The sequence below is a fragment of the Microcebus murinus genome, chromosome 17, assembly GCF_040939455.1.
Source record: "Microcebus murinus isolate Inina chromosome 17, M.murinus_Inina_mat1.0, whole genome shotgun sequence".
Lineage (NCBI taxonomy): Eukaryota > Metazoa > Chordata > Mammalia > Primates > Cheirogaleidae > Microcebus > Microcebus murinus.
Window position 1 is genome coordinate 57,593,486 of NC_134120.1, and position 12,851 is coordinate 57,606,336.

The window sequence follows — 12,851 nt, forward strand, 5'->3', positions numbered from 1 at the left end:
TGTGTGCAGCCATCCGTGCCTGGATGCCCACAGCACCAACCTCTCCAGGGAGCAAATTGAATCACACCACTCAGCCCATGAAAATCCTTTCTCAGTTCCCACAGGTATTGAAGCCCCACTTGTTAGCTGGCATATAAGGCCTGTGGGATGTGGCCTGCCATGACCTTTCTGCCTTTTTTCTCTCCTGCTGTGTGTGCATCTTGTACTCTGATGCTTCCATCCCCCAAATGCACTGATATTTCCCACACTTCCAGGCCTGAGGTCCTGCAGCACCCATGTCCTGCCCGTGGGGTGCCCCTTCATTTGCAAAGACATCCCTTCCTCGCACTCCCTGACCAGGCGCTGCCTGCCTGCAGGGGCTCTCTGGCCCCCTTGTGGAACTTTTACCATGTTCCACCTTATAACCACCCATGTGTGGTCCAGTTTCCCCCAAAAAACTCTACATTGTCTTTGCATTTTTGGCATCTAGCAAAGAGCCTGATGTATGGAAAATGCTCAGGACTGTGCTGAGTAAACAAACATATAAAATGCAGTCTGAGTCTCTCATGTTACAGAGGAGAGAAGGAGTTGTAAAGGTGTCGCGAGCCTAGACTGCAGTCCTCCAGTTAGAGGAAAGCTGGGATGAAATCCCAAATCTCTCAAGGCCACTCCCATCTGTCTTCTAGTAACACCTGCATTCTTGGTGGCCGTAGGGACCGAGATGACATAGGTTCCGGGCAAGTGCCCTGGGCTCTGGGTGTGGGAGAACGCTGGCCACGATGCCAGGCAAAGCCTGACCTGGGGTGGGGGTGCGCCCAGGCCCTGCCCTTGGGCCCTCCCCTCTGCCTCCCCTCCTGAGATATGGTGACCTAAGCAGAGCCTGTCGAACACGGCAGGGCACCAACAGTGCCCACTATCTGGAAGGTAGGGGGAAGGGGAGGAGAAGAGGGAAATGATGGTGACTATTATCCCAAACCAAAAATGCTGGCCTTCCAAAAGTGGGTCTTTAACTACTGAGAATCTTAGGCCAAAGGCAGGAACCTTGTGTGAGGTTCAGCTCCCCCTTTCAAAGCCAGGATTCCAACTCTCCAGTTGGACAGACAGACCTAAGCACACTGCCAGGGTGACGGAGGCTGCCTGGAGAAGAGAGAACCGGCCCGAGGCCAGGCTGCCTTCACCTGGCTGCACACCTTCTGCAGACGGCCCCAAGGAGCTCCTCGGAAAAGCTGCATTTCCAACATCTACTCTTGGGACCTTTCTATGGCTTGGTTTGTTTTAGCCAGTGGGCAGCTCACTCTCTGCAGTTGCCTAGGAACCATATGCCAAAGGTGACGTTCTAATTCCAGGGCCACAGCTTGGCACTGGTACCTGGCACCACAGACGGCCTCACTGTGGATGACAGGACTGAAGGGACGGCACCTCCCAAGAAACAGAACCCACACGGACGTGAAATTTAAACCCCTCTTCTTGACAGGATAAACCATGTTCTCAATGATGGCTAAAAGAAGCAGTGACACCCTGGTGGCATATGTTAAGCTCAGGTCACCTGGAGTCCGATCACTGCTCTCACCTGCTGCTAACTAGCTCTGGCACCTGCGTTCTCCTGGGAGGTGATTTTGTACACAGACCAAAGAAAGAGCCAGTTTCAGGAGGGTGGGCCCCCCACCAAGGGGAGTGCAAAGAAGCCTGGAATGAGAGTGTGAGCCATGGGTTCTAGTCCTGGACACGCCTCCTCACACTGTGCGGTTGGAACAGGTCACTAATCAGGCCTCAGTTTCCTTACCTGGGAAATGGAGGTGATGATACTTGCTCTACCCACTTTACAAGAGTATTCAAATCCAATTACATTTCCTTAGCCAATACTACAAACAACATTCACTTGTTCACATACTTGTTACCTGTTAAGTAGCCCTAATACTTTTTTCTCTAAAAGGATTTTAGTCCTTTAACCATTGACAAAGGCAGCACTAGATTATCCTTGACAAAATAAAATCACTTCCTGCTCGAAAACATTCTCCACTTCATACCACTGAACTAGACACCTAAAAGTCGTTAAGTGGTAAATTTTATGATGTGTATGTTTTACCTCCATATACATGCATCACTCCCTGCTCCCCCATCCCAGCCAGGAATGTTCCTCTCACTCCTACACACCTGCTGGCTGCCTCCTCTGGCTTGGGCCAGGCCAGAGGTGCCTCCTTTCCTCCTCCTGTCATCAAGACACCTGTCACCCAGCAGCTGTCACAACTAGGGACAGTTCCCAGAAAGATTGCCGTTGCCAGAATGCAGAGATTGAGACCTCTAGCACATTTTGCTCAACACTTTACGTAGGGGAGACACTCAATAGATGTTTGTTAATTGAATGATTTCTGTGTTCACAGTGAAGGAAGGGAGGTGAGGCCCAGGCCTACCATGGATATGACTTCTTGGTAGGTGCCAGAATTGTCCTCTAGTTCCACACAATGTGGATTTTGCTCATTGCATCTCTATGATGTTTGTATTTGCTTTCTATTGCTGTCATTAAAAGCCACCACAAGGAAGTGGCATCAGCAACATGGTGGAATAGGAAGCCCCAGAAGTCATTCTGTCCCAGAGGCAACAACTTAACAACAACACTGGTCCAAAAAGCTCTTATGAGAACTCCAGAAACCACTTAAGAAGTTGTAGTACCCCAAGCAAGTGCAAATTCAAGAACAGCCACATTGAAACAGGTAAGAAAAGCCATTTCATTTCAACCTCAAAAGCCAGTCCGCAAAGCAGCACAGTCAGCAGAAAGCACCTAGTTCATAGCCTCTCCTTTGGGAGGTAAAGAGAGAACATGTGCCCAAACTTCCAACTTTTCAGGGGTGCCTGAAGCACTTGTTTCTGTCTTGCTTGAATAAGATCACTGGTGGAACTGGTGTACTTTGGATGCCTGGGGTCCACAGAGTGTAAAAGAACTCAATGGCTTGTTGCAGGACCAGAGAACCTACAGTACTGTAGACAGACACCAGAGGGAGCAAGAGATTACAAACTCCAGAAAAAGAAACCAGCAAACGCCTCTAATCTGGAAATTATACACACAAGCCCAGAAATGATGCATCTCCAGAAAACATTTGAGAGGCCCCCAGAATCTCTAACCAAGCTAATTGGTGAAGGTATCCCCATTATGAAGCCACCCCTTAAAGACTGAGAGAGGTCTTTCAAATGAGTGGTTTTTCAAGTGCACAAATAAGACACATGAAGAAACAGGATAACATGTCCAAATCAAAGGAACAAAATAAACCTCCACAAACTGACCCTAAAGAAATGGAGAGTTATAAATTACCTTACAAGAAATTAAAAATATTTGTCTTAAAGACACTCAATGTGTTCCACGAGAACACAGATTAACAACTAAATTAAATTGGGAAAATAATGCATGAACAACAACATGAGATTATCAACAAAGTTTTTTAAGTCAAAAACTCTCGCAAGAGTTAAGAAAGGACATTATATAATGATAAAAAGGTCAATTCAACAAGAAGATATGACAAATATAAATATATATAGCATCCAAATATATGAAGCAAGTGTTAACAGAATTGAAAGGAGAAATAGTCACAGTAATAGTAGGAGATTTCAATACCACACTTTCAATAATGGATAGATCAACCAGACAGAAGATCAGAAAGAAAACAAAGGACCCGAACAACACTATACACCAATTGAACCTAACATACACACACAGAACACTCGATCCCATAACAGCAGAACACACATTCTTCTCAGGGCATGCAGAACGTTCTCCAGGAGAAATCACGTTAGCCCACAAAACCAGTGTTAACAAATTTAAAAAGGTTGAATTTATATAAAATATCTTTCAAACCACTATGGAATAAAACTAGAAACCAGTGGCAGTAGGAAAGCTAGAAAATTCACAAAATACATGGAAATTAAATAACACAGTGTTGAACAGACAATGGGTCAAGGAAGAAACATAAGGGAAATTGCATAATATCTTGACAAAGATGAAAATGAAAAGAAAACATACTAAAACTTATAGGAGGCAGAAAAAGCAGTACTGCCGTGGCCCCTTTACAGGACGGGGGATGAACACAGAACATAAAAGAACGACACAGACACACAAGGACAGTGTATGACTCAAGTGCCCAATGCACTGGTCATTTTATTTTTATACCCTCCAGACCCAAGGTTAGTTCCTTGTACGTGAACATCTGAGCATAGCAGGGATAACCGTCAATTCTGGAGTTGTTTCACAAGGGAACAATTTCCCATGATCTCAGACCTCAAAATGGTTACTTAAAGCTCCAGACATAGCTCAAAATCCAAGGCCAAGATAAGCAACGCAGCCATCAGAAGAATATCTTGTTCTCTCCCAGCTTGCAGCTGGCCCTCGCAATTGTGCCTGTCTTAGGTCATTCCTCCCTTGAGGAATCTTACCCGTCATTGACTACCAACCATCTCACAGGGCCAGACCTTAGGAATGTTCTTCTTATCTTTATGGCCTCCAGACTCCCACCACAGGGGCCCACCGTGTGGGAGCTGGGCAGCTCTTGCTTACGTGCAGAAAGTCAGGCCTCTTGTTATGTCCCAAATCAGCAGCCATATCTGAAGAGAATACTGGCTACCGCTGCATCATGCGGTACATCTACATCACAGGCTATAACAAATGATTAGTATAAGGCATAACGCCTGAATCAGCCCCCAACACAGTACCAAGAGGAAAGTTTATAGTACTGAATGCCTAAATTAAGAAAGAAGAGGCCGGGTGAGGTGGCTCACACCTGTAATCCTAGCACTCTGGGAGGTCAAGGCAGGAGGATTGCTTAAGCTCAGGAGTTCAAGACCAGCCTGAGCAAGAGCGAGACCCCATCTATACTAAAAAAAAAAAAAAAAAAAAAAAAAATAGAAAGAAATTAATTGGCCAAATAAAAATATATAGCTAAAACATTAGCCAGGCATGGTGGCGCATGCCTGTAATATCAGCTACTCAGGAGGCTGAGGCATAAGGATTGCTTGAGCCCAGGAGATTGAGGTTGCTATGAGCTAGGCTGATGCCACGGCGCTCACTCTAGCCTGGGCAGCAGAGTGAGACTCTGTCTCAAAAAAAAAAAAAAAAAAAAAAAAGAAAGAAAGAAAGAAGAAAGACCTCAAAATAACAACCTAAAAAGTAGAAAAAGAAAAACAAACTAAACCCAAAGTTATCAGGAGGAAGAAAATAATAAGTATCAGAGCAGAAGTAAATGAAATAGAAAATAGAAAAACGGTACAAAAAGAAAAGCTAAAAGTCCATCAGTTGATGAATAGATAAACAAAATATGGTATATACATACAATCGAATATTATTCAGCTTTAAAAAAGGAAATCCTCTCATCTGCTACAACATGGATGAAACTTGAGGACATTATACTAAATAAAACAAGCCAATCACCAAAAAAGACACATATTACATGATTCCTTTAAATGAGATATATAAAATAGTCAAACTCTTAAAAACAGCAAAGTCATAATTGCCCAGGGCTGGTGAGAGGGGAAAGGAGGGTTTTTCCTCAATGGGTATACAGTTTCAGTTTCGCAAGATTAAAAAGTTCTAGAAATGTGATGGACAACAAGGTACTTATGGTTAACACTACTGAAGTATATACACCTAAAAATGGTTACCAGGGTAAATTTTATGTTATGTGTTTTCACCACAAAAAGGAAGAAGAAGAAGAAAAGGAGGAGAAGAAGGAGGAGGAGGAGAAGTAGTAGCTGTTGAAGTTCTATGATGACAAAGACTGTTTGTTACCTTGTCTCCAGGGAATAACACAGTGCTGGCACATAGTAGGTGCTCAATAAATGTTAACTGAATGAATGAATTCATGACTGTAAAGCCTATCTGAAGTAGTAATAACCACCCTATATTGAAGACTTGGAATTATCTCATTCAGGTTGCTCTTTTAGTGGAAAAGGTAAGCTAGAAATGATTAATGTGAGACATGTTTAATAAAAGAAAGAAAGAAAGAAAGAAAGAAAGAAAGAAAGAAAGAAAGAAAGAAAGAAAGAAAGAAAGAAAGAAAGAAAGAAAGAATAGTGGAAAAAAACCCTGAAATCTAAAGCAATTATGTAATTTTTCCAAGGCCACAAAACATCCCCATGATATGATCTCTGTAGAAATGACTGAATACAATAAATCAAATTTTTAAAAAAGATTGGATTGAAAAATAAACATAGAAGACAGCTTGCTGTGTAAAAATAAAAGACATGATTATATACAAATGTTTCAAATACATACTTATAGTAAATAGAGTAATTTGCCTGAAGACAAAGGAGGTGGCTGAAAAAGTGGGGGTGGCAGAGTGGGTGGAGTGGTCACCAGCATCCTAGCGCCTACTCAACACAAGTTTACTCTCTTACTCTGGAGCCTGGAGGTCGCGTCCGGGCCTCCCCAACTAAAACTGCACAGCTGGCTGGGCTGGGTCCCCTCCGCGTTCTGGGCAGGTCGCCTTCCTTGCTGGTCGGGAGGCTGGCAGAACTCAGCTCCTCGTAGTGAGTGCCAAAGGCCACCTCCTGGCAGCTGTCGGCTGAGGGCCCCCACAGTTGTCAGCTCCCACCCCAGCTTCAGAGCCACTCCCAGTGCCCATGTCCCCTCTGCCTTGCCCCAGAGTGACACCTCTCTGACCAGGCTGCGATAGGTTCTCTGCTGTTAAGGACTCAGGGTTGCATGACCTTAGTCACTCCTGTAAACCTCTTTTTGCCATGTGAGGATCAGGGGACATCACAGGGCTGTGGGTGTCTTCTGCCTACGACGACGTCACTTGTCCTATTCCTCTGTAATCCTGTATTTCCTATAAACTGTTGTTAGATCTAGAGGTTTGGAAACATTCTGGCTTGATTTTTTTTTTTTTTTTTTTTTTGGCAAGATTTCTTCCCATTGCACCATACCAGGTCTGGTACACACACAATATCTGTTTCTCTTTCTATGAGGCTAAGACTAACCACCTGTGAGCCCAGCTGTGCATTGCACATCTGCCACTCACCGAATTGCTTAGCAACCATGGGTTATTACTGTCTCCATCCACTTTTCGTTATAGCTTGCAAAATGGTAATAATCTAATTCTATCATTCCTTCTTCATTCTGGACGATAGCCCAGAATTCCTCTATAAGAAGAATTTTCCACCAGGTTCACACCTGTAATCCCAGCACTTTTGGGAGGCCAAGGAGGATCACTTTGAGGCCAGTTTGAGACCAGCCTGGGCAACACAGTGAGACCCTGTTTCTACAAAAAATTGTAAAAACTAGTCAGGTGTGGTGGCAGTCCCAGCTACTTGGGAGACTGAGGCAGGAGGATCACTTGAGCCCAGGAGTTTGAGGTTGCAGTGAGCTGTGATAACGCCACGGCACTCTAGCCTAGGCGACAGAGCAAGACTTTGTCTCTAAAAAAAAAAAAAATTTCCTCATCTATTTTGAGCTACAGCCTATAAAACAAAAGCAAGACAAACAGACAAATATGTGGTTCTTTTCTTTTATTTACAAGTGTTCGGGGAAAAAATATTATTGATTCTTAGTGTCATCCAAAGGCAGATGATGAGTTGTGGCTTTTGCTTATTTGTTTTGGTATTATTACAAATCTCAGATTTAGACATATTAAATGTGTTTCAATCATTTGTAGTTATTATTCTTTCCAATATACAAACGATCACACTTTTGGCCCAAGGAAACTCCTTCAAGTTGGTGTCCAGCCTTCCTGGCGTGCCTGGGCCATCCTTGGGGCGTTCTGCTGCCTGCAGTGACCGGAGTTGGGGGCTCCCCGGAGGTGGCCCTCCCTGTGTGGAAGCCCGTCTGGGAGGCAGGGCTGCTCCTTGCTTCTGGGTTGCCGTAGCTTTTAGCATTTTTCAAAGGTCAGAGCCAGGAAATAGTTTTTTAAAGAAATATATCATGAGGGTATTCTAATATTTCCAATTAAAATTTAGCTTTAAAGTGTTTTTACTTAATTTAATTGTACATTTCTCTCTCTTCTTATGCTGAAAATCTTAGCTCCTAAGACAGAACACAATTAAATATTTTCTTTATTCTACCATTCATATTAGCTTTGGGATAACAGCAATGTTAGTAGTAGTAATATTATTGATAATGTTAGTATATAATTCTTTACAATAGTATTACTAAAAAGCATTAAAGATATGTTTGTAATGTTTTTGCTCATAGGGTGTATCCCATTATGAATGTACAAGTAAATTATTAAAATCTAAAGTCATTTGAAATCATTTCTCTCTATATGGTATTAAGCCATAACTCAATAGATTTAGTTTCATTTCCTTTATTTTTATGAATTGCTTTAAAAATTTTTAATTTAACATTAAATTGTAATTATGTAAAACATTTTACATGATTCTAAAGTCAAATCTATAAAGTACATTAAGATGAGTCTAACCTATATTTCATCCTATAAATAACAATTTCATTAGCTTTTTATTTATTCCTTCATTTTTAAACAATGTAAGCAAACGTAAATTGTGTTTGCACCAGCTGCTGCATAGCCGAAAACAACAGCAGCTTCCGTTCACAGTTCTGTAGGTCAGAAACCAGCAGAGCCTGGCAGGGTCTCTGCTCAGGGTCTCCTGAGGCTGACATCAAGGTGTCAGTCAACTGTCATCTCGTCTGGAGCTTGGGTCCCCTTCTGAGCTCATTCAGTAGTTGGCACCATTAAGTTGCTGGCTGTCATGGCTGGCTGTCAGCCAGGAGTCCCTGTCACCTCCTAGAGGCCTCTCGGCCTCTCCAGCAGTTCACAACAAAGACGCACCCTCTCTCGGCATCAGTGGGGCTTGGTTCCAGGACCCGCAGACACCAAACCAGCAGGTGTCTACGCCTCACAGGCGGTCCTGCAGCACCCACAGGTATGAAAAGTTGGCTCTCTGTATTTGTGGGTTCCACATCCTGCAAATGCTGGGGTTTTTTCATCTGTGTTTGTTTGAACCTTAGATGCAGAACCCGGGGATATGAAGGGCTGACTCTCTTGCTTTCCTCCAGGCCAGTGGGAGTACATCAAACTCGTGGCTTTCAAAGGGCTCGTCCAGTTAAGTCAGACCCAGCCTGGATGTCGCCTTTGCTGTAAAATGTAACATGATCACAGGAGACATCTGATTCTATTTACAGGTCTGCCCACACTCGTGGGGATTATCTAGGGCGTGGACAAAAGTGGGTGGGAACCCTGCCTAACATACTCCCTTTCTTAGATAAAACATAGCATATCAGTTAAGCCATTCTGCCTTGCTATCTTCACCTATTATTTTCCACAATTCATCCCAACAAAATGTATCAAAATATTTCCTCATTTATTTTGTTGTTTACTTACACTTTATTCTCTTTTTAAATTTTAAGTATAGTAAAACTCACTCTTTTGAGAGTATAGTTCTATCAGTTAAAACAAAATGCATAGGGCCCATGTGATGCCCATGCCCACGCGCTCAACATGCGGCACAGACAGCTCTAGCACACCCCGGGGACCTACTGCTGGCCCTTTGACATTAGTCCCTCCCTTCACTTGCAACCCCTGGAGACCATTTATCTGTTTTCTGTCCTAATAATTCTGCCTTTTTCAGAATGTGTTATAAATGGAATCAGACAGTATGTAGCTTTTGAGTATGGCTTTTTTTTTTTTTACCTAGCAAACTGCATTTGAGATTTAGTCATGTTATTGCATGTATCAGTAGTTCATTCCTTTTTTGTTGCTGAGTAGTATTCCATTACAGATGTATCACACTTTGTTTATCCCTTTACCAGTTGAAAGCCATTTGGGTTGTTTGCAGTTTTTGGTATTTATGAATAAGAGTGCTGTGAACATTCACGTTAGGGTTTTATATGAACAGAGTTGTTATTTCTCTTGTATGAATCCTTAGGAGTGGGTGTTATGATATGGAGTGCAAGAAATGACCACTTCAGACCAAATTGAAATGAACTGTGAGTCCTCATTAGCTGGCCAGCGACCACCTCTGTTCCCCAAGATGGCAGGTACAGAGAGAGGCCCCAGCAGAAGCAGCAGGGAGGTTTTTATACCCTTCTAAGTTAGGGGCTTTGTGACTTTAGGCACAGCAATTGAAACATTATCTTGTAACATCACATCATGTTTTCCATGCTGTGGGGGTCCGCGACCAGCCTCAAACTCCCTGGCCTGATAACAACACTAACAATACTCACAATTCTTGTGCTAGCTGGGTTACAGAAGCAAACAACATCAGCCAAGGTTACAGCACATTCTTTTCTAAATTGAGCAAACATAGTAAAATTTTAACTAGGTTACAGAAAGGGCTCTGATTTATTACTCTGTTTTTCTCTTCTGCAAGCCTTAGGAATTTCTACTGAGGGTCTGGGATAACAGGAAACACCAGGTCAGCTTCTACTTCTACATTCCCCACTGTTTTTTTATAATAAGAATCAAATCCTTGATTCATCATCACAAACATGGTGATAATGTGTGCAAAACACCATCAACTTGACACTTTGTATTCTTTTTTGAATATAAATCATTAGACAATTTAATATGCATGGACCAATTAGCAAGGCCAAAAGGATTAAAACTAGTGGTCTGACTTACGGCTGACAAGAGAGTAGTTAACCACGGGAACCAGGAAAAGAGGTTTTCATACCAATTATTAACCTTTGTTTGCTGTTCTTCTCTTTCCTGTATTCTATTGAGAGAGACTGTTTCTGATTATTCCTGAATGACTGGCATAAACACACAGGCCCCCTTGTTTGAGAAATAGGATATCTAGGCCTTTTTGGTTTTATAAAACCACCTCAGCCAAAGAGTCAACCAATTGTTCCAAATGACTGACATACATTTCCAAGTCACTAAGATCTAAATCAACTTGTTGACTTAAAACTCTGAAATTTTGGTTATCAGTAATGAGGGCTGTGGTACCCACAGCTGCAGACCCTGCAATTCCCAAACCTATTAGTAGAGGCACTAAAATGGGTATAGCTCTTTTTATGTGCCACAGGGCAGATGCTTGTAAATGGTCTCTTCTTCCATCCCCGGAGTAAAAATATATTTGGGGAACAATATGTGAAAGAACACAAAGATCTCATTCCTGTACAATTACAGAGGGCCTTATACACGGAGAGATTCCAGCAGTACCTGCGAACCAGGTACCAGCTGGTGCAATCAGAAGTGACTTAAAGTCTTGGTCTGTCAGATTATCTACCTATATGATAGAATTGAAGGAATTGGTGTAAGGGGATTGGGCCAAGGTAAAATCTGGACATATACAAGTGCCTTCCAGATCTTTTAAAGTTAATTTGGGCTTTTGACTCCATTTATGTGTCGTTTATGGGTGTCCTCAGTGGTCAAGTTCCTAATATAATTTTCCTTGGGGCCAATAGGACTACTTGACCCCAATGCCTACATAATAAGGGGGTTTGGAGTTCAAACAAAGCCAACAATCTCTAGTCATATTAGGTCTAGTCTGATTAATAAAGTTATAGACAGAATCTAGTAGATTAAGTAAGGGCTGCCTGCGAGGGACTGGCAGCAATCCACGTATAGGTGGGGACAGCCCCACAGGTGGGATTACTTTTAGGCCTGTGGGGCATGGTGGAGATGGTAGTACTGGGTCCAAATATATTTCACGATCCAGGCCTATAGGATTGCGCTGTCTCACCAGAGTGGGTCTTTGTATGGTGAAGTGGATTCCTGGACCACTATAACCCTCTGTTGTAGCATATAGTCTAAAACCCCAAGTCTTCCCAGAAGCCCAAGCTGGGTTGTGCCATTGCTTAATGGTGATAGTTATGGGGTTACAAGTTCCCAGAGAATTACAAGTAGGAGTTCCCCACACAAATAGGATATCAGGGTCCTTGTTTACCCAAGAGGCAATAGTCACACAATTCCATTTGGCACAATGATGATGCCCTTCTGCCTGACAGTATGGGGCTTGTAGCTGGACAAGCATAATACTGGGAGCCTCGCAGACCCTTTTCCATGTTAATGGATCTGCACCCATATGCAGGCTCCAGCCTAGCCCACTCAGGGACACCCTGATAAGGGGGCTCCCCGACTATGTTTATTATACCTTTCCCCTAAAAGGTGGCAAAGGTCAAAATAAAGTGTTGGTGAAGACAATGACGAATTCTGGGTTACTCTAGTGCCATCTACAGTCCGTGTAAGCATCCAAGTATAATTTGCAGATTGATAGGGGCTTCCTCCCACCAAAATAACTAGGGCACTCCAGAAGAATGCTTTAAAAGTCTCATCTTTAACGGATCTCCAGTGGGGCCCACGGTCCATTCTTCAGTCAGTTGTCCTGGAGACGCTTTTTTAACCTGTGAATGATGAATCCAGTGGCGTTTTCCTGCAACCTTCAGGGCAGTTGGTGTGGTGAAGGTCACTGGCAGCGGTCCAGTCCACTTGTCTTCCAAGGTCGCTGGTTGGAGCTTCTTTATCCAAACAAGGTCTCCAGGCTGCATCTGGAACAGTCTTTTTATGAGGAGGATTGGCAGGCCCCAGGTAGGCAGCCTTTACGGTGTCTGGAATCTGCCCAGTGCTCAATTGTAAGGCCTGTAAAGACTTAAGAAGTGTAGAATCACTTAATTCTGCAATCCTGTCCTCCCCCAATTTAGGAACAAGTGGGGGAGGTCGGCCAAACATGATTTAATATGGTGTTAAGCCTTTACATATGGAATACATCTGGATCTCAATAGGGCAAAATGAAGAAGACTCACCCAGTCTTCGCCAGTCTCCAGCTTACGTTTACTCAATGTTTCTTCAGAGTCCTATTCATCCTTTCTACCTGTCCTGAACTTTGAGGCCTATAAGCACAGTGTAGTTTCCAATTAACCTTCAACACCTTGGCCAACAATTGAGTTGTCTTGGCGATGAACGCTGGGCCACTGTCAGACCCCATGGTTAGTG